The sequence below is a fragment of the Eschrichtius robustus genome, chromosome 2, assembly GCF_028021215.1.
Source record: "Eschrichtius robustus isolate mEscRob2 chromosome 2, mEscRob2.pri, whole genome shotgun sequence".
Taxonomy (NCBI): Eukaryota; Metazoa; Chordata; class Mammalia; order Artiodactyla; family Eschrichtiidae; genus Eschrichtius; species Eschrichtius robustus.
Genome location: NC_090825.1, coordinates 72298194 through 72321098, shown reverse-complemented (window position 1 = coordinate 72321098; position 22905 = coordinate 72298194).

Here is a 22905-nt window from a genome sequence, read left to right as displayed (position 1 = left end):
AGTCCTGGCTGAGGTTTTCATTATACTTTTATAATAGTGAGGTTTTCAATGTAATGCTACCCAATGAAACAGATTTGTTTATATTAGGAGATTTAAGATAGGAAGTCAATTCATTTTAAAATTAATAGAAAAATGTTTTTGTGAGACACCAAAAATAACAAAATATTACGATATGATCATTACTATGATTATTAATGAGTGGACAACTTTTGGACATTAAGTTGAAGATCTGGGTTTGTTGTTGTTTTTAATTAATTTTGTTGACTTATGAATCTTCCTTTCATCTATAAAGTAAAAACAGTTAACTTACAATGAAGTGGTTATTAAGATGACATGAATTAACTTATGTGAACATATGTTCCAAATCACAAGGCACTAAGCAAATATATTTTTTAGGTTTTTTCAAAAGAGCTTAAAATATTTTGCCTCAACCAAAATTAGACAAATTTGTTCAAATGTCAATTTATTTTATAAAGTACATCAGACCCTTTCAGGAAACTACTTAAGGTTTCAGATAAACCAATACACGAATGCACACACACACACACCAGAATTAGTGATATCTGGCAAACTATACATTAGTGAATTGGACATGTCTTTTACTTAAAGCCCAATTCTCAATCAAGTGATTTAATGAATTACCCTCATTAACAAAATAACATTTTAAAGCTTCTGTAATTTGTCTTAGTAGCAAAAATTAATTTATCTCATTTTGTCAATTCAACCATATCATTTAGATGAGTGCCTACCAAAAGGAAAGAAGTCATCAGAAAATTGAATTCAGTTGCATCAGATAATATACAATCATATTTCCGATTTTAGCATATCCTAGATAGGTCAAGCATTATGCCAGCCATCACCATACTTCCCTTCTTAAGAAAACATACAGCCAGTGGTGAGGGAGAAGTTGTTGGTTGCAAACTGTTCCTTTATTTTGTTTTATCACAGTTTGGTTGTATTAAATGTCTTATAATTGGCAGAGATCTATGCAAGCAGAGTTCTAAGTGATAAACCTTCAGGCCATACTTGATGCATTTGCCTCATAATGCAACCCTAAGCTTAACAGAATGTATAGCAGGGATAAAGTTCTTCTAAATGCATCCTGGCTGTTTTATTCACCTCTCTATTGACCCAGCAATTCCACTCCTAACCAAGAGAACTGAAAGCTTATGTTCACTCAAAAACTTGTACACAAATGTCCATAATATTTAGTCAAAACGTAGAAACAACCTAAATGTCTATCAATTGATGAATGGATAAACAAAAAGTAGTATATTCATACGATGGAATATTATTCAGCCATAAAACAGAACAAAGTAGTGATACATGCTACAACATGATGAACCCTGAAAATATCATAGTAACTGACAGAAGGCAGACACGAAAGGCCATGTACTAGATGATTCCATTTACATGACATGTCCAGAACAGACACACCTATAGGGACCAAAAGTAGATGGGTTGCTGAGGACTTGGGGGTGGGGAGAGAATGGGGAGTAAAAGCTAATGGGAACAGGATTTCTTTTTGAGGTGATGAAAATGTTCTGGAATGACAGTGGTGACAGTTGCACAACTTTGTAAATACATTAAATACCACTGAATTATCTACTTTGAAAGGTGATTTTTTTGTTCTGTTAAAAGAATTATATCTTAATTAAAAAAAAAAAAAATCCATCCCACCCTGTACATTCAGTCATCTTTTTCTCTTCTGTCAACAGTTCCAGTCAAGTTGATATAATGTGTATCTGGGACAAGACAGCCGGAACATTCTTATCTCTGCACCTTTGATGTGAGATGCTCCCCAGGCCCTTCTTCCTATCTCTCCCCACTCCCTCTCTTTTACCACTCTGCAAAGTCCAGATCAAGTCCCACTTTTTCCAGAACACTTTCCATCCTTAGTTGACTAGTCTGCCAGAGGACAGGTAAGCCTTCTTTGTTTCATTCCTACTCATCAACACTGCTGAATTTAGTTGAATAATATACAAATGACTCTAATTGTAGCTGAAGATAGGGCTTTCACTTTATATCACAGATTGGAAATATAGAAGATCAGGCAATTTTTTCATATATGTTCTCAATTATAATGATCACTTGCAAGGCTTGTATCTGATACATGCCTTCTTTCAGTTAAACATTATTTGAAAAAATGAGAAATGTATTATTTTTCCAAATAATTACATAAGCACAACTTTGCAAAAACAGGACTGCATTAAAAGATGAGCTAAATTGAATTATTGCCACATGACATGGATTAAAGGATATCATTCCAGTTATCCTAACAAAAGGATTATCATAACATACAGTGGTTCCTTCAGAGGGATATGAGTATATACATGAAATATATCAACAGTACTATAATTATCAGAATTCATGACTAAAGAAGCTAACAAAATCTTATTTCCAATTAGCACACAAATACAAACCGTTGAATTCTTTCCACAATATGCCTCAGAGCACTTGTAAGTTTGTTATAACCCTTAAGAAAAAAATTATTTTCTCTTTTACACATATTCCCCACAGAATTCTTTCTTGCAGAAAGGAGCAAAGTCAATATAAATAATTAAGAATTGCTTCTTCTTTGTTAATTTTGAGCCATCTTAATTAATTCCAATATATATACCCTCTGTTTATTGCACATACTACATGCAGAAATAAACTATTAAGAGAATCACACAATGCCTTTTTGAAGTTGCATTTGATTTGAAGCTATTCAGTATCTTTCAACCTGTGCCACATTTCAATAATGACTATTTAATAATTACAATCATCCCCTTATTAGCTTGGCATTTCATTTTCCTTGCCCTATAGCACCCTACAGTTGAAGGCAAGGAACACTCTCTGTTGATTAGTTATTTAAGACCAGCAACAATAACTATACTGGAGAGAAGGCTACTTGGAGAGGATTACATAAGAGCTGGAGCTCAACAGCCTCAGACAGAGAGAGCAGCAAATTATAAACCCAAGTACTTCGTTGCATGTAACCAAATTGGCTAGTTGAAATGCTAATTGCCTTTCAGCAAAACTAAAGACAGACAGGGGACCTTGTGCTTCAGAGAATGAAGTGCATTTTTATTCCACTTCTGCACTATTGTCTTGCTGAGAATCACTGGAAATCTATTCATAAAAGTAGCTCTTTCCCTAACCTTTAAATTGTGGGAATTTTATTTAGCCTGTACCACCACCTCCAACCTGACGTGCCAAGATGCGAACAGATGGTTGGATTTAAGCCATGTTAAGCCCCTAATAAAGTAAAGCATGAAAGAATTCTACTCCCAAATACATAGTACAAATCAAGAAAACGTGCCTAGGGAAAAAGAATTTTGAATAACAAATACATTTATTAAATTTAAATAGTCAATATAATCTTTAAAATGAATATTTTCAATGTAATTACATTCAAATGCATATGGAGAGCTGGCATTGCCTCTCTCAAAGAGACACCCCCCCCCCGCCCCCAGCCTTCCTTTTTAACTAATAATTTTGTATTAGTTCAAAGCTCATTTATGGACATCTATTCCAACAGTCAGTTTTAGCCCTTTATATGAAAGAAGGTCCATTCTGGGTTTTCAGAATCCTGAATAAATGAATGAGAAATGTCCTTTCAGCATATTGCCCTCATTCTGAGGTACAGGCAGACTTACGCCTGACTGCACCAGAAAGGGCCCCCATGACCACCTGCCCAACAGCTGGGGGAGGGACTCGGTGTGGTACATTTTAAAGTGTATAGTGTGTCACAGTGCGATCAGAAAACACAGCCTTTGTATTACCACAGCCTCCTGTGTCCCAGCTCCACCCTCCTCCTCCTCTGCCACACCTCTATCAGGACAACAGAGCTCGGCTTCCTGTGTGGCCTGAGAGCCTGGCATATCGGGGAACCCTCTGAACTTGCAAAGATGCCTCCTGCCTTCTGAAGGGAAAAAAGCAGGCCTGCATACGTGGCAAAATCAACTTTCTGTACTACTTCATTCTGCATGAGAGGGAAAGAGTCTAGTTTACTAGCAGTATGTTTATCTTCATTTCTCAACAGATATCTTTGTTTATATAATGGTTGAGCTGCCTGAGAGTGAGAGAATACTAAGACTAAATAGAGCTTTAAACCGTAAACGGTTAAATAAATAATTCAGTTCTCACCCTGATTCGGCAGGATTTAAGGGAAGAAAGACATCTCTCTGGCTGGATGTTCACCAAAATCTTTGGACAGTGGAGTTCCTGGTAATTTTTCTTTTTTTCTGTACTATTTGAATTTCCTACATGACTTTGTATTATCTTTACAATTGGAAAAAAAAAAGGTATTTGCAAATCAGCGAGAGAGAAATGTACACTCAACTGTGTGTAATACTTAGCTGTGTGGTTTTTTTTCTCACAACATCAGGGAAATGCCCAACCACATCTCTCCATGGTAACATACTATATTTTATAGTCAAATTAAACAATCATGATCTAAGCAGCTTAATATGCTTTATAAGCAAGTGTAAATTGTCTAGTTGCCCTCTACATGAAGTCAAAGTGGTGATGGCGCAGTGCTTCCACTGTGCAGATTTTGGACCCAGTACATAAAATAATCCCTTGTCACAGGTAAATAGGTAACAAAACCACTTGTTCAATATATTAACCACTTTGTTAAACCCTAGAGATACTAGAGAAATATATAATACAGTCACTGTCCTCAAAGATTTTATATCCTAATTGGGGCAACTTTGAAATTTTCAATAACAGTAAGACAGCAATATAAAAAAGGGCATGGGGCAGCATTTGGTTGAGTGGCAATAAATTCAACATTTAATGAGCAAGTTAATGGTAACATGCTTCTCACTTATTAGTTTCTAGGAATGTACAAATGACTTAAGTCATAAATGGGAAAATAGAATATATGTCTTTAAGTGAATCTCTTAACTTTTCTAAGTTTAGTTTCCCCAAATATAAAATAAAGGGATTGGTCTAGTTTGGCTCCAAGTCTCCTCCCAGTACTTGAGCAGTTGAATGCTATATTCACCGCCTATGAATTTCTGAACAATAAAGGATCACACACCTAATCTAAGTCAAAATGTATTTTCTTTGTGGACCCTCCCACAGCATAGATCTTTCTGCTTCAGTTTCTTCATCTGCAAGTCAAGGAAATAGTATTTGACAACTAAATATAAAGTTACTCTATTTAAAGGGCCTAGTAGAATTCCTGGTATATAGTGGACCTTCAAAAAATGTGGCATACTATTATCATTCATTGTGGGAATATGCACAAAAGGGTTTACTCACAGCTGATTCTTCTATGAACACTTTTTCTTTGCGTGTAGCATAGGCAAGGGCACCTCCAAGTAGAAAGATATCTGAAATACTTTTGTGTAACACTAGCCTCTGACTTCCCATATTATTTCTAATCGTTACTTTTCATGACCACAAAAGCATTTGCGTTCCAAATATACCTCATGTTATCATTTTGGGACAATGAATACAATTAGCACTCAATATTTGATAAGTATATATACAATATAAACTATAATCGTTGTTATTAAAATATAATAAATGTTGACCGATACATCATTTCTATATATGATGATATCAAGATTCAGTGTTGTTTCATAATTTACTTTCACTCCATTATGAACTTACATTTTAGTCTAAGATTATTTCTTAGCTGGTGTTTATGGGCGGTTTCAGCTTTTAATCTTCACATTCATTATAGTGTACATGCTCAAAGCACTTAGGAGAAATCCTTGATCCAGCTCTTATTAACTTTGGACAAGGAGCTTAAACTTTCCGTGCCTCAGTGCCATTATCTGTAAATTGGGATAATACTATTTAATTTATGGTCTTGTTGTGAGTGTTATATAAAATATCATATATAAAGGCCTTCTTAGAATTCATTACATAGCAAGCATTCAATACTGGGTGACTGCTATTGTCATTCATCATGGAGATAGGCTTCGGTCATACTTATTTTTAGCGTATACAGTTTGGTTACTCCTTTTTAAAAAGTTATAATCTTGAGACATTTCATTTCTAGCTGAAAGAAGTCTTTCCAAGCACCTAGTCCAATCCCTTTACTTTATAAATGAAGAAACTAAGGCACAGAAGGATGAGTGAATGTCCAAAGTCACTGTAAGTTAATGGCAAAGCCAGCATGTTATACTTAAACGCATATATTTAAAACGTTTTATTGCAACACAGTTCAAGATGTATTTGGCACGTCCCAGCATCCTAGGAAATTACCCCAAAATAAATAAATTGCTGGTGTTCATTTGTATCATGACTAGAACATAGAACATCTTTTTTTCTTTTTTATTCTGTGTGGTTCCATGTGGCTCTTTTGATAAATGACACACAGCGGTGGAAAAAGAACTTTGGTAAAGTAAGGTAATAACTTCAGCAAGAATTTGTATATAATGCTGAATGCATCAGTTACGGTACATTTTTTGAGCTTTATCCTAATTGTCAGTAATTATGCACCTTCAAGATTCGATATTAGTAATCTCTAAAACAGTGTGCATCTAACATATAAACACATTACACAAGTTTTTAAAGGTTTTGGGTTTTGTGAAATTTTTGTTTTAGTTTAAAACAATAGTTACACAGAATAAAAAAAACACTGCACCTTAAAATCAGCTGCACCCCTGATGAAAACTGCCATAATTTCTTAGTTTTAGTTTTAAGAAAAAAATCAATTTTAAAATGGTTTAAAACATTAAAAATGTGTACGTTTTTAATATGTATTATTCTACAGCTCCAGGCTAATTCCTAATTCCCTGAAAGTTCTTCGACGTAGCGGGTATTCTGGAACATAAGACTCCTTAAATTTATCTCAACCTTCCCGCTATTAATTATTACCTAAGGCGCGCCTTTCTTGATCGGTTATTTTTCAGGCAGACTTTTTAAAATTAAAGCTAGGATTCACGTTTCAAACAGGCAGAAAGAGAATAAAAGAAACTTTTCCCTCTGCTCACTCACTTCTCAGCTTCTTTGAGATGAGGCAGCTGTGGAAAGGGCGGGTGACAGGAACGCCACGCTCAATGCACGGCTGCGGCCGTAGACAGTGCGGACGCGGGCGGCGCGGCTGAGTTAGCAGCAGCCCGCGGCACGCTCGCCGCCCACCTCCAGCAACAGGTGCTGGCGAACGACCCCGTGCCGCCGAGCATGCGGCGGCGCTCCCGTGGGCCACCGGGATGCCCGCAGCACCACCCCGCATCCACAGCTTACCTGGCCCCGGGAACACCGACATCCGCACGCGCCCCGAGGTCCCCGCCGGTCCTCCCTTCGCACAGCCTCGCTCCGCCTCTCGCTCGCGTCCCCACGCTTCGCCGGGGCTGCCGAGTCTTTCTCCCGCTGTCGGCTCAGGAAGGTGGCTCCATCCTCCCCCTCTCATCCTTCCCCCTGCCTCCTCCCCCTCCATCCTCCGTCTGCTCCAATAGGACTCGCGGCTCCCCGGGCTGCGCTCACCTGACCAGCGGAGCGGGGGTGGCCGCCCAAGGCAGCGCGCCCTCGGTTGCGCAGCGGGCAGCTAGGTCCGCGCTCCGGCGGCGGGAACACCCTGTCTTGGCCGTCCCTAATGGACTCTTCCAGCAGCTAGGCCCCCGAGCTGACCTGCCTCCGCGCAGGAACACGCGAGTCCTGCAGCTGCAGCGCATCTTCGACCTCGAGAGTGGACTGCGCTTTCTGGTAGTCCGCTTTGACGAAACTTGCTAGTTTGCCCCCTTGGGCACAAGAACAACACACACACCTGGACAGCGGGGTACTCCGCCCTACGTACACCACTGTAAGCAATTGCTAGTGTTCTTTCCAGGGAGAAAACCCATTTACTGACTCTTGTTCCGTTCCTAAAAGGACATTTGTTTTAACGTCGAAGCACGCCCTGAGATGTTCACCTCTTGAGAATTTGCGCGTGAGTTGGTGAAATATTAGAAATGAGCAATCTACTCTCACATACACTTAAAAGCACAGACTGAGGTCAAAATCTGAGTAAGTTATGTCTCCTCGTTTATAAAATACGAGTATTAATTCTTACCTAAGAAGGCTGTTGGAAGGATTAGATGAATGAGATCGTGTGAGGTGCAACTCTTTACACCTGGCACGTGGTAAATCCTCAACAAATGTTGGCAGTTATTTCCAAGGCTTAAAAGTAAAGCCCCCAAGGTCAGACCATCTCATCGGCAACGTGCAAATCACCATCTGCATCAGAGATTTTTAAAGCACATGCAGCATTCTTAGAATTATAGACGTTTGAAACCAGGAGGGAGATTGAAATTAGCAATTAGCAGTCCAGCACCACCTCACCGCTGATTTTATGGTCGAAAAAATTAAAATAAATGCTGATTGAGTGGCTTAGTTAAAGGCATAATTAGGACTAGGTCCTAGGTTTCCTATTTCCAAGTTTCCCTTCCTAAGGAAGGGTGTAGGAACAGGAATAACCAGAATGTTACTTTGAGTGCCAAACTGCTATCCAGGAGTATTCATTTAGCATTATTATGAGCTGTTACTAAGTGCATCATCTCAAAGCTGCAACAGTCAACAAATGGCATCGAAGCCAAAAGTTATTCAGGCAAAAGGGTTCTGATGCAGAAATGGTGTGGGACTGCAAATGATGCACTTCAAAGCTTAAGAGAAGGTTGTGAGAAGAGCGACCTAAATGATCTAGGGGATTGAACAGTTTTCCCTGTGAGGCTCAGCTGCAAAGGTGAATCTGGGTCTAGAAGCTGTAAATCCATGAGGCATTATTAACAGATCCGCTTACTTACATTAGTTATTGTTAACATGTGTTTACTCTGTTAATACACCCATGAATTTACAGCTTCTAAATTATTTAAAACCTCTTATAGCTTTCAGATTATTTAAAATGTCTTACTAAAATACATATTCAGCCCACAGGTTTTGTTTGTTTGTTTCTGTTTGTTTTTAATTTATTTTTAGCTGCATTGGGTCTTCGTTGCTGCAGGCGGGCTTTCTCTAGTTGCAGCGAGCGGGGGCTACTCTTCGTTGCGGTGCGCAGGCTTCTCATTGTGGTGGCTTCTCTTGTTGTGGAGCATGGGCTCTAGGCACTCGGGCTTCAGTAGTTTGGCACGTGGGCTCACTAGTTGTGGCTCGTGGGCTCTAGGGGGCAGGCTCAGTAGTTGTGGCGCACAGGCTTAGTTGCTCCGCAGCATGTGGAATCTTCCCGGACCAGGGCTCGAAACCCGTGTCCCCTGCATTGGCAGGCAGATTCTTAACCACTGCGTCACCAGGGAAGTCCACCCACAGTTTTATTGTATTATTAGGATGCTTAAAGGCTTTATTTGCAGCTAAATGTTACTTTACTGAGACCCCAACAAAGTCAGTGTTTATCAATGAACTATTCTGTCTTAATCATTGTTTCACCAAGTTCTGTGATTAAATCCATTCTGCACAACTGGACTTAGCATGCATTTTCACTCTGTGTGTGACACCATCCTAGGCCCTGTGTGGGTCAAAATGAAAACTTAACACCCACTCTCTTTCTCAAAGCTACCTCAGGGAATTAAGTAATTCATTAACAATTATTACTGAGTGTTTAGGAAGCAGAAAACACTGGAAGGCACTGTGGGAAAAACAATGATCTCTAAATCACAACCCTGAGTTCACTGAGGTTGCACTCTCTCTCTGGGTGAGAGTTTAATGAACCACAAAGCAGGATATGCCAAGCAAAAAAATGAGCATCCCAGAGAGTAGTAGCAATGCTTCGAGAGGAAGAGATTATATAGAATGCTGAAAGCTTCTCCCGAGAGCTGAAAAATAAAACCACAGCAAACAGTATAGCTGATATTTTTAGCTAAATCGTGTAGATGTTACCAACTGCTGAAAGTATTCAATGAATGTCCGTCCATTGCACTTAAATCCAAACTCCTCACCTGGACTGCAAGAACCGCATGATTCTGTCTTTTCTTTTCCAGCTTCAACTTGTCCCATTCTCCCTCTTTTCACTGTATTCCCATCACACTGAACTTCTTTCTTTGGCTCAAACACAGCAAAATCATTCCTGCCTCAGAACCTTTGCACAAGCTTTCCTCTCTGCCTGGCACACTGTTTTCAGAGATCTTCATATGGCTGGCTCCTTCCATCATATCTTTCATTTGAGGGGTAGCTCAACTGTCCTTTCCTTGGAGGTGTCTGCCCTGATTACTTCTGTGGGCACTCTTACCTACTACTTTGCTTTATTTTCTTCATATTATTTATCCCTAATAAAGATCTTATTTGTTTATTTAGGTGTTTTGTCTGCCCATAGGAATGAAAGCTCCAAGAGGGTAGGTTCCATGTCTCTCTCATTGGCTGCTCTATAGCTAGTAGCTAGAATAGGCTCTGGGTTATAGCAGAAAGTTAATATGTATGGAAGAAAGGGAGAGAGCGAGGAAAGGCCTATATAATAAGATTGTGTGAAGAACCTGGAGGCTATCATATCAAAAGGATTCCCAGAGCTTATTTTCTTGTACTTCACAATCCAGCCTTAGAAAACATGACTTGATCCCGTGTTAAAGTACAAATATGCTGGAATCAGAGATATTTTAAACTTCTTCCATCATTTACAGCTTAGAGAGCTGGTTCTTCAAGTCACGCTTTGATAAGGAAAACAGAAAGGAGGGGTATTACTGGGCATCTGGAAGTGGGAGGTGGAGGGGCCACTGAGAGAGAAGGGTGTTGAAAGGAAAGTTGAAAGATCTGAAGGCAAGTTGGCCTAATTCCCAATTCTGCCTAAATGCAGCACTGATGGAGTGTAAGTCTTTTTCACTATTGTAATCTTCATGAAATCAAATCAATCACTAAATTTCACACATTAAAGAATAATTAGTTTTCTTAAACCCTGTAAGAAAAGTATTGATGTCGTACAATTTTTCTTCCTTCTCCAATTTAGTTAGTCTTGCATACTAATAAACCTTGTAAATCTTCTCCAAAGATCTTTTCAGTTCCTTGAAAAAGGTGTTTCTCATACTTGACATTCTGAGTTTAGAAATCTAAGTTTAGATATGCATAAGGGAATTTCATCAAAGGAACAAAACCAAGCTTAGGCAGTATCTACTTCCCCTTCCTTCCAAAAAAATAGAAGTAGGATGTTACTGCAGGAGTACCCAAATCTGTCTGCCAGAGGCTTCTTCTGTTTGGGCCCAGACAGGAAAAAATTAAGATTTGTCAGGAGCTTGCTACACTCCTGGACTCCTCTTTCTCTAGGTTCAGACCTGCCTAGGCAACTAGCCAATCAAATTTCCTCCCTTGCACCCCCAATATGTCATAAAGTTCTCAATAAATTTTAGTGTTTATCATCTTAGCACTTCATAATGGAAAAACAAACAGAGCTTAAATCCAAGCTCTCAAAGGGCCTGGCGCACTGTAGTAGCTCATTAAACATTTGTTGAATGAGTGATGTGACTGGACAAATACGTCAGAAGGAGGCCCCACTGTCGGACCCAGAATTTCATTTCGTGAGCCAAAGGAAACCATTCTCTGCCGCAAAGGGACCAGAGAACCCATTTAATAACTGAGAATACTTTAAGCTTGAGGTGCTTCTCCCAGTTTAGAAAAAGAAAAATATTCTTGGACTTTCTGGACATAAAAATCTGAGCAAGTCCCTGAACTATAGCTATCCCTTGGTGTTACTGCTTCCTTGAACACTCTACTCCAAATTCATTTAACTAATCTCTTGCTTACTGATAATTAAAAGCCATCTGCCTCTGAGCTGCCAGACCTTGCTTTTCCTCTTCTTCGGATAGCACCGTAATCCTGCTAGCTACAATTCGTCTTCTAAGTGAGTACCTACTTAACCAGAAGCATCGCTAGACCTTCAGAATATGAACATGGACAAAATGTGGCCTCTGCCCTCCTATAGTCCACATTGAGTAGGAGAAAGAAGACATAAATCATGATAATCGAAAGTACAATGTGACCATCAAAGAGATTACAAAGATGGTTCAGAGAAGGGAGAGACGAGATTACAGGGCTGCATCAAGACGACTTTCCTCTTGGCTCTGACAGATCTGTCATATCCACCCGGCTCTGCTTCCCAGGGCTTGCGTTGTCCTGTCTGACAGAAGAACCAGCTGCTCCCAATGACCTCTGGACCTGAGCTAGCCATGCTGTGACTGAGTCACACTCAACAGGAAACATATAGAAAAACAATTTTAAACCTGTATGCCAGGGCTCAGAAAACTTTTTCTATAAAGGGCCAGACAGTAAATATTTTAGACTTGCAGGCCATGCGGTCTCTGTCGCAACTATTCTACTCTGCCATTGTAGTGTGAAAGCGCCCAAAGACAATATGTAAACAGATGAGCATGGCTGCGTTCCAATAAAACTTATTTACAAAAGCAGGCAGTGGCCGGAAATGGCCAAGGAGCCATAGTTTGCTGATCCCTGCTCTATGCAGAAGCAAAAGTTATTTTAGTTAGCAGGTTTTCTTTTATACTGCTATCCTAAATTGATTAATTCACTCAACAAACAATTATTGAGTGCCAAGGATCTATGATGTTTCGGAAATGTAAAGATGAATAAGGATATGGTCTCAGTCCTTAAGAATATTTCTGTAGCAGAATTTGCTGTCCTGTTCGACAAGGTCCCTCTATATATTCCATTTTTTATGTATTCTAGCCCTGAGTCTTTGCAAGAAGTCTGGACTATTCCCTGTCCTAGATCCACATATTTATAATCTGCTGTTTCTTTTTTCTCTGCCTAGTTTCTAATCAATGTTTTAATCTGACCTTCACAACAACTATATGTGCAGGTTCTGGCTAAGTTCTTGCTTGTTCTGATCTAAACTTCTGACCCTTAACAAACTTGCCTTGAGTTCTACATTCTCACTCTTTAAAAAAAAGAAGAAAAGAAAAGAAACTTTAAAAAAGCAGCTAACAACTATTATCAACTTATGCATCAACTGGGGTGTCTTGTCCGCCTGCTGTGTACATTGTACAGTATTAAAAATCAATGTACTGAATGGGCCGTTTTCTGCTCCCATAGAACTGTTGATTTGGCCTAAGCTAGGAACGAAGAGACAAGTACCTGACTTCTAAAGTAAGCAGCCAACCACTGAGACCAGACTGTGCCTCCAGAGCCTTTTAAGAGGTGGAAAGATAAATACAGGACAATTACCTACCTCCACCCTCACCTCAGGGGGAAGAAAATCATCCCTGAGTAGTTAGCCTATGGGGGAGGTTCTTGCTTTTATCTCTCTTTCAGAACTGTGGTAGAGATTGGAGATCACAGTAGAGAGGCAGGATTGGCTACTCATTCCAGCGTTGTCTGCTCTGGCCAATAAATTTGTTGATCTGCCCTGACCCTACCACTAAGAGGAAAGAGAACTGGGAAAGAAAGAAGGCAGGACAGAGAGAAAGAGGGTAAGGGGGCAGCCTCACTGTCACCTTTGTACAAAAATGTGTAGATCTCTCATTGATTGTGATACCATGGAGGGTGCACTTTGGTAAAATCTTGTCAATACCTGACCCAAGAGAACAGCCCATGAAGTGGGAAGATCCCAGGAACAAGAGACTGTGTACTTAAGGGAAGTAGCTGAAGGAGGCAATTAAGAAAAAACTGATTTCAAGGAAGCATGCAATGGGAAGGGCTCACAGAACCCACCAGAACATACCCATGTGCCTTTGAGAACATCAACATGCCAGTCTCACAGAGGATAGCTACTCTGTATTATCCAGAGAAGCAGCCACAGCCTTAAAGGAGGGCACTATGCCGATAAGCAGTCAAAGAGATGTTTGTCCTTCTCCTATTCTCCCTCTCAGCATCAGAAGAGTTAGACCTTGAAAAGGAACAGGTAGAAAAGACAGGTATTCTAGAACCAGAATCACCATACACACACACACTACATACTTCAACACCTAATCATATCTCCTTTCCATTTCAGGCCCCTGGAGCCATTGGTCTAGCCTGTAGCGAGGAGGAAAAAGCTTTGAATCCGATTTGAGTTTGGCATATATTGAAATTACGGAATCTCCCCAAGAGATTTGCTACCCAATGAGAAAGAATAATTTGACATAGGACACAGAGGGAAGAGACTGTAGACAACAATATTAAATCACATTTATGTTTGGAGTTCATGTTTGAACCCCACTGAATTAAAACTCCTCAGTAAACCAGCTATATCAGCATTTCCGAAAGCATGTACTGTGGATTTCAGTTTCCCAAATTTGCAAATGGCAAAAGGCTCTATAATCAAACCATAAATGTGGGAAACATTCTTAAAAAACCATTAAGCACTTTAAAATGTTAAAGCATCTGAATACTATAGTAAATAAACCAGTTTAAATTTGCTTAGCTCACTGTTTTATATATTTATTTGTTCATAGAAACTTTCTTTTTCTATGTGATTCTTATTAATATTCTTCAAAATACACTTTTGAAAATTCTGTTCGAAAAAAATATCAAAGCCTGGCTAATAGGTCTAAACTCAAAGTCATATGAATGCCAATTGGGCAATTAATGGAAAGAAACCTGTTTCTTTTGGGTTTGGGTTCCTTGCCTGTCTGCGTCATTCCCTCCAGGACTGCAGGAGCTGTGCAACTCTTGGCAGTATCATTTACATGGAAATCTATGTGAGGGATGCCCCCTGGAGTTGTTCGCGCCAATGAGGACCACATGAGAAAACATGTACTTTATGAGGGGGTTGAAAAGCCGAAAAAGGTCTTGGAAAATTGAGAGGAGTAAGTCCTTCTGGGGAGTATAAGGCTTAAATCAGAAAATAAAGTTGGAAGCCTGGAATAAGTGGAAGGTTATCAATACCATAGCTCCTGAGAGGCATTTTTCATGTCTTTCCTACCCTATACAAGACTTTCATGATCAAACTTCTGCAGACTGTAAAAAATTAATAAACAGAAACCTCAGTTAAAATTGGGTCGGGGGGACTTCCCTGATGGCGCAGTGGTTAAGAATCTGCCTGCCAATGCAAGGGACACAGGTTCGAGCCCTGGTCCAGGGAGATCTCACATGCCACGGAGCAACTAAGCCCATGCACCACAACTGCTGAGCCTGCACTCTAGAGCCCGCGAGCCACAACTACTGAGCCCGCGAGCCGCAACCACTGAAGCCGGCGCGCCTAGAGCCCATGCTCTGCAACAAGAGAAGCCACTGCAATGAGAAGCCTGCACACCACAACAAAGAGTAACCCCCGCTTGCTGCAACTAGAGGAAGCCCGTGCATAGCAACGAAGACCCAACGCAGCCAAAAATAAATAAATAAATTAATTAATTAATTAAATTTTTTTTTTTTTAAATGGGGTCAGGGGACTTCCAGTGGCACAGTGGTTAAGACTCTGCACTCCCTGTGCAGGGGGCCCAGGTTTGATCCCTGGTCAGGGAACTAGATCCCATGTGCATGGCACAACTAAGAGTTCACATGCCACAACTAAGGAGCCTGCGAGCCACAACTAAGACCCAGTGCAACCAATTAAATAAATAAATAAAATTTTTTTTTTTTTTTTTTTTTTTTTAAGTGGGGTTGGGAGACAAGAAGAGGGAGCTCTCATGCCTTGTGGCAATAGCAGAGCCCAGTAGGGAGAAGGACTCCTCTCCTTTCCTGGCAAAGACTCAGGCAAAGAATAGCCTTTGTTTACTGTAGTCCTTCCAACTTCCTTTTCCTCTCTATGAAAGTGTTCTCCTTTCCTTGTTGTGGGGGTACTTGCATGTGGCTCACCATGGTTGCAGGTCCTGAATTGATATTCTTTGCTGATCCCAAATAAACCCATCTTTGCTGGAAAACTATTTGGCAGTCTATCTGTTTTAGGTCAACAAGACAAAAAACAAAACAAAAATGATACCAAAGCCCCAGGAAAGTTGACATCTGTACAGTCATATGAGGGAGGAGCCAGGGCAAAGGAGTATGGCAGAAAGGGTTCATACACAGCTTCAGCTAGAGATGGCTTTACACCTTCTGGAGAAAAGACAGGCGTGAGGAAAGACTTAGTCTTGAGCCCTGGTTGGTTTTAGTTGGGCAAGTTGGGGCTGCTAAAAGCTACTGCTCAGTAGCCAACGGAGGAGGGCCAACTGGAAGAGGCTGAAGAGCTAGCAGGAGCCATGGTCCCCATATTTTCCTGTCTTGCCAAAGCCTTTGGTTACCCTGGCTCTTACCTATTTACGGGTTGTCTAGAGGTGACTAATTTGTCATGATTTATCACAATTATTTTGAAATCTCTGATGTGCCGTGTCAGAACCTTCTCTGTAAATGATTTGGTTCCTACAGAGATGCAGTGTACAAAGAGTCGTTCCTCCTTAATTTAAGATTAGATGTTTGACAAGGTAGCAGTCAACCCAGACCACAACAGAAGTTGAGGTGGCATTTTAGAATCAGAAATGTGATGCAAAAAAATAAATAACAACATTAAAATTTCTCTCTTGCTTTTTTCATGTGAAATTAATATTTCACTTTTTCTGTACTTGGTATTAGCTCCCTTTTCTAAGTTTCTCATACTCTCAATATTTAATTTTTCTAAAATTAATGAGCAAAAAGTAAAGGATGAATTAAGTGTGATTTTTATGCTCCACTACAAATGTTTTAAATCTTTTATCTTCCCAAGTTAAAAATATTCTTCCTCAAGAAGTCCATTTACAAAACCTGATATTGTGACTGTGAGAACGGTAACACTGTTTCTATTTCTAAAGACACGAAAGAACAGGGACTTTCCTGGTGGCGCAGTGGTTAAGAATCTGCCTGCCAATGCAGGGGACTCGGGTTTGAGCCCTGGGCCAGGAAGATCCCACGTGCCACGGAGCTAAGCCCGTCCGCCACAACTACTGAGCCTGCGCTCTAGAGCCCACGAGCCACCACTACTGAAGCCCACGCGCCTAGAGCCTGTGCTCTGTAACAAGAGAAGCCACCTCAATGAGAAGCCTGCGCACCGCAATGAAGAGTAGCCCCCCGCTCGCCACAACTAGAGAAAGCCCGCGCACAGCAATGAAGACCCAATACAGCCAAAAATAAATAAATAAATTTATTTTTAAAAAAATAAAAATAAAGGCATAGAAGAACAAAAATAAAAGCATTTCTCATAGTTAGGTCCAGATGATGCCAAGAGGGTAATATAACATAACTAGGTCGAGCAAATATAAATTTATTAGTCTTTCACACTTTTACTTATCTGCAAAATGGAGGTTTTTTATAATACCTACTGTACAGACTTGTGTGTGGATTGAAAGAGGTAGTGAAGTCTGGTACATAGTAAGATTTCAATAACTGACAGAAAAACAATGAAATAAAAACAATGATTTCCTACTCTAGCTCTATTTTAGATGTAGTTGACAAAGTTTCTCTTGTGAGTTAACCAATCCAATATTGAAAGCACTATGGTAATTATACATAAATAATTTTACAAATTTATAATTATATGTTTAAAAGCATTTTCCCATTAAAATTTTTAAATAATTTCTTTTCATTGCTATGATGTGATGGCATCTGTCTTTAATACATCTGTGTATATTTTATACCAATAAAGAAAAGAATATACATGTAATTGCTAAATAGCTCCATCAAATAAACATTAAGATCGAGTAATAGCCGAGCATTCATATCACTTTCTAACAAATAGTCTCATCTCATTATAAATCTAAATATACACAGTAGTAGTATTTGGCCATATATACTGTATTTTATTTTTATTATGGCCATATTCAATATCTATTACATTATTTAGCAAAGAATGAATTAAGTACAATTTTATGTGCTGTAGAAAATATTCTAAAACTTTATCTTGCCAAGTTAAAAATGTTTTTTCCTCAAGAAATCTGTTTATAAAACATTTACAGAAAATGCTATCTGAGACTTCTTTTTAGATTAATAATAATTTCTATTTCTTAACAAGAAGCATGTCTCAGAACAGTTTTTCTCATATTTTAAAAGGAATTTCCCCATAAATTAGATACAAATGTGTATGGAATTTTTAATCCTTTAAGAACAGCTAATTAAATCTTTTTTCCTAGTTGCCTCTGGTTTAGGCACGCTGTGTGTGGTACTTCCCGTGGTTTGTCATTTTGCTTTAATGGCAGGGGAAGAAACCAGCAAAGCTCAGTAACCACACTGCATATCAAAATGTCACCATGGCAGCATTTGTCCACTTGTCAGAGTCGTTCTGTGTGACTCAGCCATTCATTTTGTTGAATCAATATTGAAGCTTTTGAGATTTATTACTTGAGGTTTGGGAGCAAGCGAGGCAAACAAATCCTTCATTCCTAATATCAAGTTCCATTTGGGTCAAGATTATGATTTCTGTCGACACTTTATTTATGAGGATAGACTATAAGGTTTCCACTCTTTGCATAATTATCTTGTAATAAGCTTGCATTTACATGCCTGATAATACAGTGAAAAAGAATTTAAAGTTTCTAAAAACATTCTGTGGACTGTGGTAAGCTTGTCAAATGCTGAATTCAAATAGCTAATTTCCTGGTCGATGTGGGGGAGGAGGGCAGGGAGGAGAGATTTTCTTTTGATAGAAAATCTTTAAATCTTTAATATACAATTCCTTAAATTCCATTTTTATATATCCCATCTAGAGGCATAATTAATAAGAACCAGGACAAGCATGTTAACTACTAAATCTTTCTCTTTATTAACGTCCACTTTCCCCTTCAACAAATATAAAATTGTAAAACTGATCTTTTCTATTTTCAAATACTGAGATTTCTTCAAAGACTTTTTTATAATCACGTAAGTTTCTAGTGGATGGGGTCACAAAATGAGTCTGATTTCTCAATCTAAATACTCCCTGTGTGTATTTTCAGTTATCACTGGGCTAAATTCAGTGTAGAGCTCATCAATACTGTCCAACAATGAAATGAGAAATTTTCATAAGTATGGATCTGCCTGGTGAGACCCTGAAATGTCTTTGAAGCTTCATTGACATATAGGGCAGGCTAATGTGAGAGAGGGCAAGGTTCTCTTCAGTATTCCTCCTTTACATCTCTTCCCAGAGCCAAGGAGTCTCCCACTTAACATCTTCTGACCTAGGCCAGTCCTACGAGGATCCACACAGGACGCTGTGATGCAGTTATCTTCAGTGGGGCGAGTCTACACCAGATAAAATGATGAAGTCATCGGCGTTGGGCCATAGGATCTGCTATCCCAGGACCCCCAAGTTCTACCAAGAACTTCTTCAAACTGAGGTAATGTTTATTTTACCAATGGCTGCAAGGAAACAAAGCCACTGCAAACAAAGCTCCCGCTGTCTATTCCCCACATGGGTGGGAAAATCAAGCCTAGTGGGAAGAGAGGTTTGACCGATGCTATGTTTGGAGATCACACAGGGCCTTGCAAAGTATATGTATGTGTGGGTGCCTGTCTACTTAAAACAGACATCGTTGCCAGCAGCCTTAGACTTAAGTTTGGAGTGCTTTACCTTCCAAATATCCAGTCAGCTTTCTTAACTTAAACAATTTCATACAGCCAAAGGAATTTCAACTCATACTGAAATGCATATGAGTACTCTTTGCAGTTTCTGGCTAAGGAAATGAAAAAGTTTTTGAAGTGGATCACGATGATATCTAACATCGTGAATGTAATTAATGCCACTGAACTGACGCTTAAAAATGATTAAAATGGCAAACTTTATGCTATATTTATTTTACTATTACTTTTCAACATTAATAACGTTATATATCAAAAACCATTGAATTGTACATTTTAAATGGATGAATTGTATGGTACATGAATTATATCTCAAGAAAATGGTTTAAAGAAAGGAAAGAAAAAAAGAGTATTCTGCAGAAAGCTTCGTTGCTTTGTCTGTAGCTTGTATTGTAAGTCAGGTCATATCAGAAAAGTTACACTGGAATTGCCTCACTCTTCAGAAAATCTAAATTCTTTTGAGTTTTTCTCTTTGTAGGGTTCTGAAAAAGAAAAAAGGTTTTTCAGATTGTGCTTGAAAGAGTACTATGCAGACAAATACAGCCTTAGCATTGCATTAGAGTAATCCCACATGGAACACTCCCAAACAAAATGGAGTTCTCTAATACTCCTTAGTTTTTCTTTTTTCTCTTTTTCCTTTTCTTTTTTCTTCTAAAAACAAAGAAGTGAATTGTGAATATGTCCTACAAGAAATGCTGAGCTGGTTAATTTTTGATAATTACAAAATCACGGGTGGTCACCAGTTCAAAGAAAATCTTTCCCAAATAAAACCAATTATGAGCAGAGATTTTAACTGTGTCCTTAATCCACTGCCAAAATGCGGTGTCAATAGAACAGAATGTGAAAGCTGCAGCTTTGATATGAAAGGTACTGAAAGTATTCATCTTTTGGTAGTTGTTCTGCCACCATATGGAATGGAATAAAGAAGAAAGAATTATGCAGCATCAACTTGAATTATGCAATTGGAGAAAAGGAAAAGCAAATCATAACCAGATGTGTCTAAGCATACATTTTTATTATAAAAATTTCCTTTGATATCACCAGGCACCCAACACACTCTGCTGGCAGTGTGAAGTAATTGAAAATAATATAAAAGAAAAAATTTAGACTAACATATATTATCATTTATTTACAGCAGAGAAATACTATCAGAAATGCCTTTAAAACATCAATATTAGGCTGAACCACATGAAACTGATATTTTCTTACATTAAAATGGTCAAACAATGGCAAAATTGTTGAATAGTAGCAATTTTATATAATTTAATCTAATACACAATTTTCCTCCTAATTTAAAATGGCAGCCCATTCGGTTCTTTATCATCATCATTCAGTAGAATAAAAGACATTTATTTAATTTTATGCAGTTTATTTAATTTTAAATTATTTAACATTTTTAGCCCCTTTCCCTAAACACATGAATGAATTAATGTTCCTTTTTCCCCCTTGTTTTTTTGTTTTATTTTTATTTAATTTATTTTTTTGTCTGCGTTGGGTCTTTGTTGCTGCACGCGGGTTTTTCTCTAGTTGTGGAGAGCAGGGGCTACTCTTCGTTATGGTACGCAGGCTTCTCATTGCGGTGGCTTCTCTTGTTGCAGAGCACGGGCTCTAGGCATGCGGACTTCAGTAGTTGTGGTGGCTTCAGTAGTTGTGGTGGCTCGTGGGCTCTAGGGCGCAGGCTCAGTAGTTACGGTGCACGGGCTTAGTTGCCCCACGGCATGTGGGATCTTCCCGGACCAGGGCTTGAACCCATGTCCCCTGCATTGGCAGGCGGATTCTTAACCACTGCACCACTAGGGAAGCCCTTTCCCCCTTGCTTAATAAATATTTTATAAGTTGGATATACTTACAGTTACTTACTTAAAATTTTTCACTTGTCCTTCTGTTAGGGCTACTCTCAGACAGTCGTGAGGCACTGCAGTGGAGGCCCTTCTCTATTTGAGATGATGGTAGGAGGAGAAAACTCTTTTCCAGATCGACTCTGCTCCTATAACCCTTCTACAAAATGGGGACATAAACAATGTGCCAGGCTTCCTCCCTTTGCTACTTTGAGGGGCCCAGAAGCAGGTAGTATGGGTGCGTTGAGGGATTGGAGGAGCTGAGAGGGAGGTGTAGGGCTGCTGGAGTGGGACTGAGTGGAATTTAACCCAAATGGAACTAGAGGGCAAAAGCAGATGCTACTATGGATGACCATCCTACCTCCAGTCAGAAATACCACATCTCCTCCAGGGTCTCGAGAGAAAGCCTAGTGCTGGAAAACAGAAGGTAAAGCCTTCTGAGATGAGAGAAGAAGAGAGAAAGCTGAGATGAGAAAAGATGAGAAGCTAAAGATGAGAAGCTGTCTCATCTTAGGAACAGTGTGAAAGGAGAGAAGAATGGGAAGCAAGAAGAGGGGCAGAATGGGACTGAGTTGAAAGAGACAAAGAACTTTGCCACTGAGTGCTGCCTACACAACCTAGTTTAAAGATGTAGTACTGGGAGTCGGATGGGGAAGTGGACAAGCACTGTCCATATTCCAGGCTCAACGGCCAGAGCAGAATGGGTATCCCAACAAATGCTTGGCCCATGCTCAGACAACAGTGGTTGGCTCCCATTGTAGGGGCAGGATTTGGGTGGTACTACTGAAAAATATTATGTTGTCAGTGATAATCTCCTCCATTCAACAACTGGAAAAGTTCTGTTTGCAGTTCACACTGTTTGCAGTTCACAAAACTGTGCTTAGCACACATCTCTGGACATTTCCCAGAAGGAGAATAACCATTAAACAGCTCTTCCTAAATTAAAGCCAAAGATCAGAGGCAGTCTGGCAGTGATGGAGGATGAAGCTGTTTTCCAGAGTTACCTGAGGAGAAATACTGGAAAGCGGTTCCACACGAAAGTAGCCAGTTTATTAAATTAACTCAGTTTTGTTCTTTCTCACCACTGACTCATTAAAGCTACGCTGCATTCTTCTCTGTCCCAGGATGAAATCTTGGGTGGATCCCATGTTTCACATTCACTTTTCAATTACTAACAAATGATCTCATGCTCAGATAGTATAAGCAAAGCTTAACCTCCCTCCCATTTATGCTTTGAGAGTCAGTCTGTTCTTGCTTGAGTCTGATCCAGGTGATAAAGCCTACAATGGAGAAGGAGGGCATTGTCATTCTTTTTCTCGATTCCTCCCAACTCTTAAACTTATCCATTTTACTGTGCTCTTTTATGGGTCCTTCAGGGTTGGAAAGAAGGGAAAGAGATATATAGAGGTAAAGAAATGTTCTTTCCTAAATGAGTTCTTCGAAGAGTCTCATCTATGGGGATCTCCGACACGGGAGGGCTATGTTTCCCTGGGCAGGCCACTTATAATTAACCTTTCAGGCCCTGCCTTCTCACAGTCTGTCACAGATCCTCTTGGTAGGGGTCGCTTCCTTCTTCCAGATATATCTCTTGAGTGCGGTATCTTTAAACGATCTAGACTCTCTCTCATGTCCACAACTGACCCTCAGAACACCACACCTTTCCCTTGCCATCACTCTGACTCAGAGCAGCGTCAAACTCACCTTTTGACTTTTTTAGGATGAGTCAGGTACCAGTCTATCT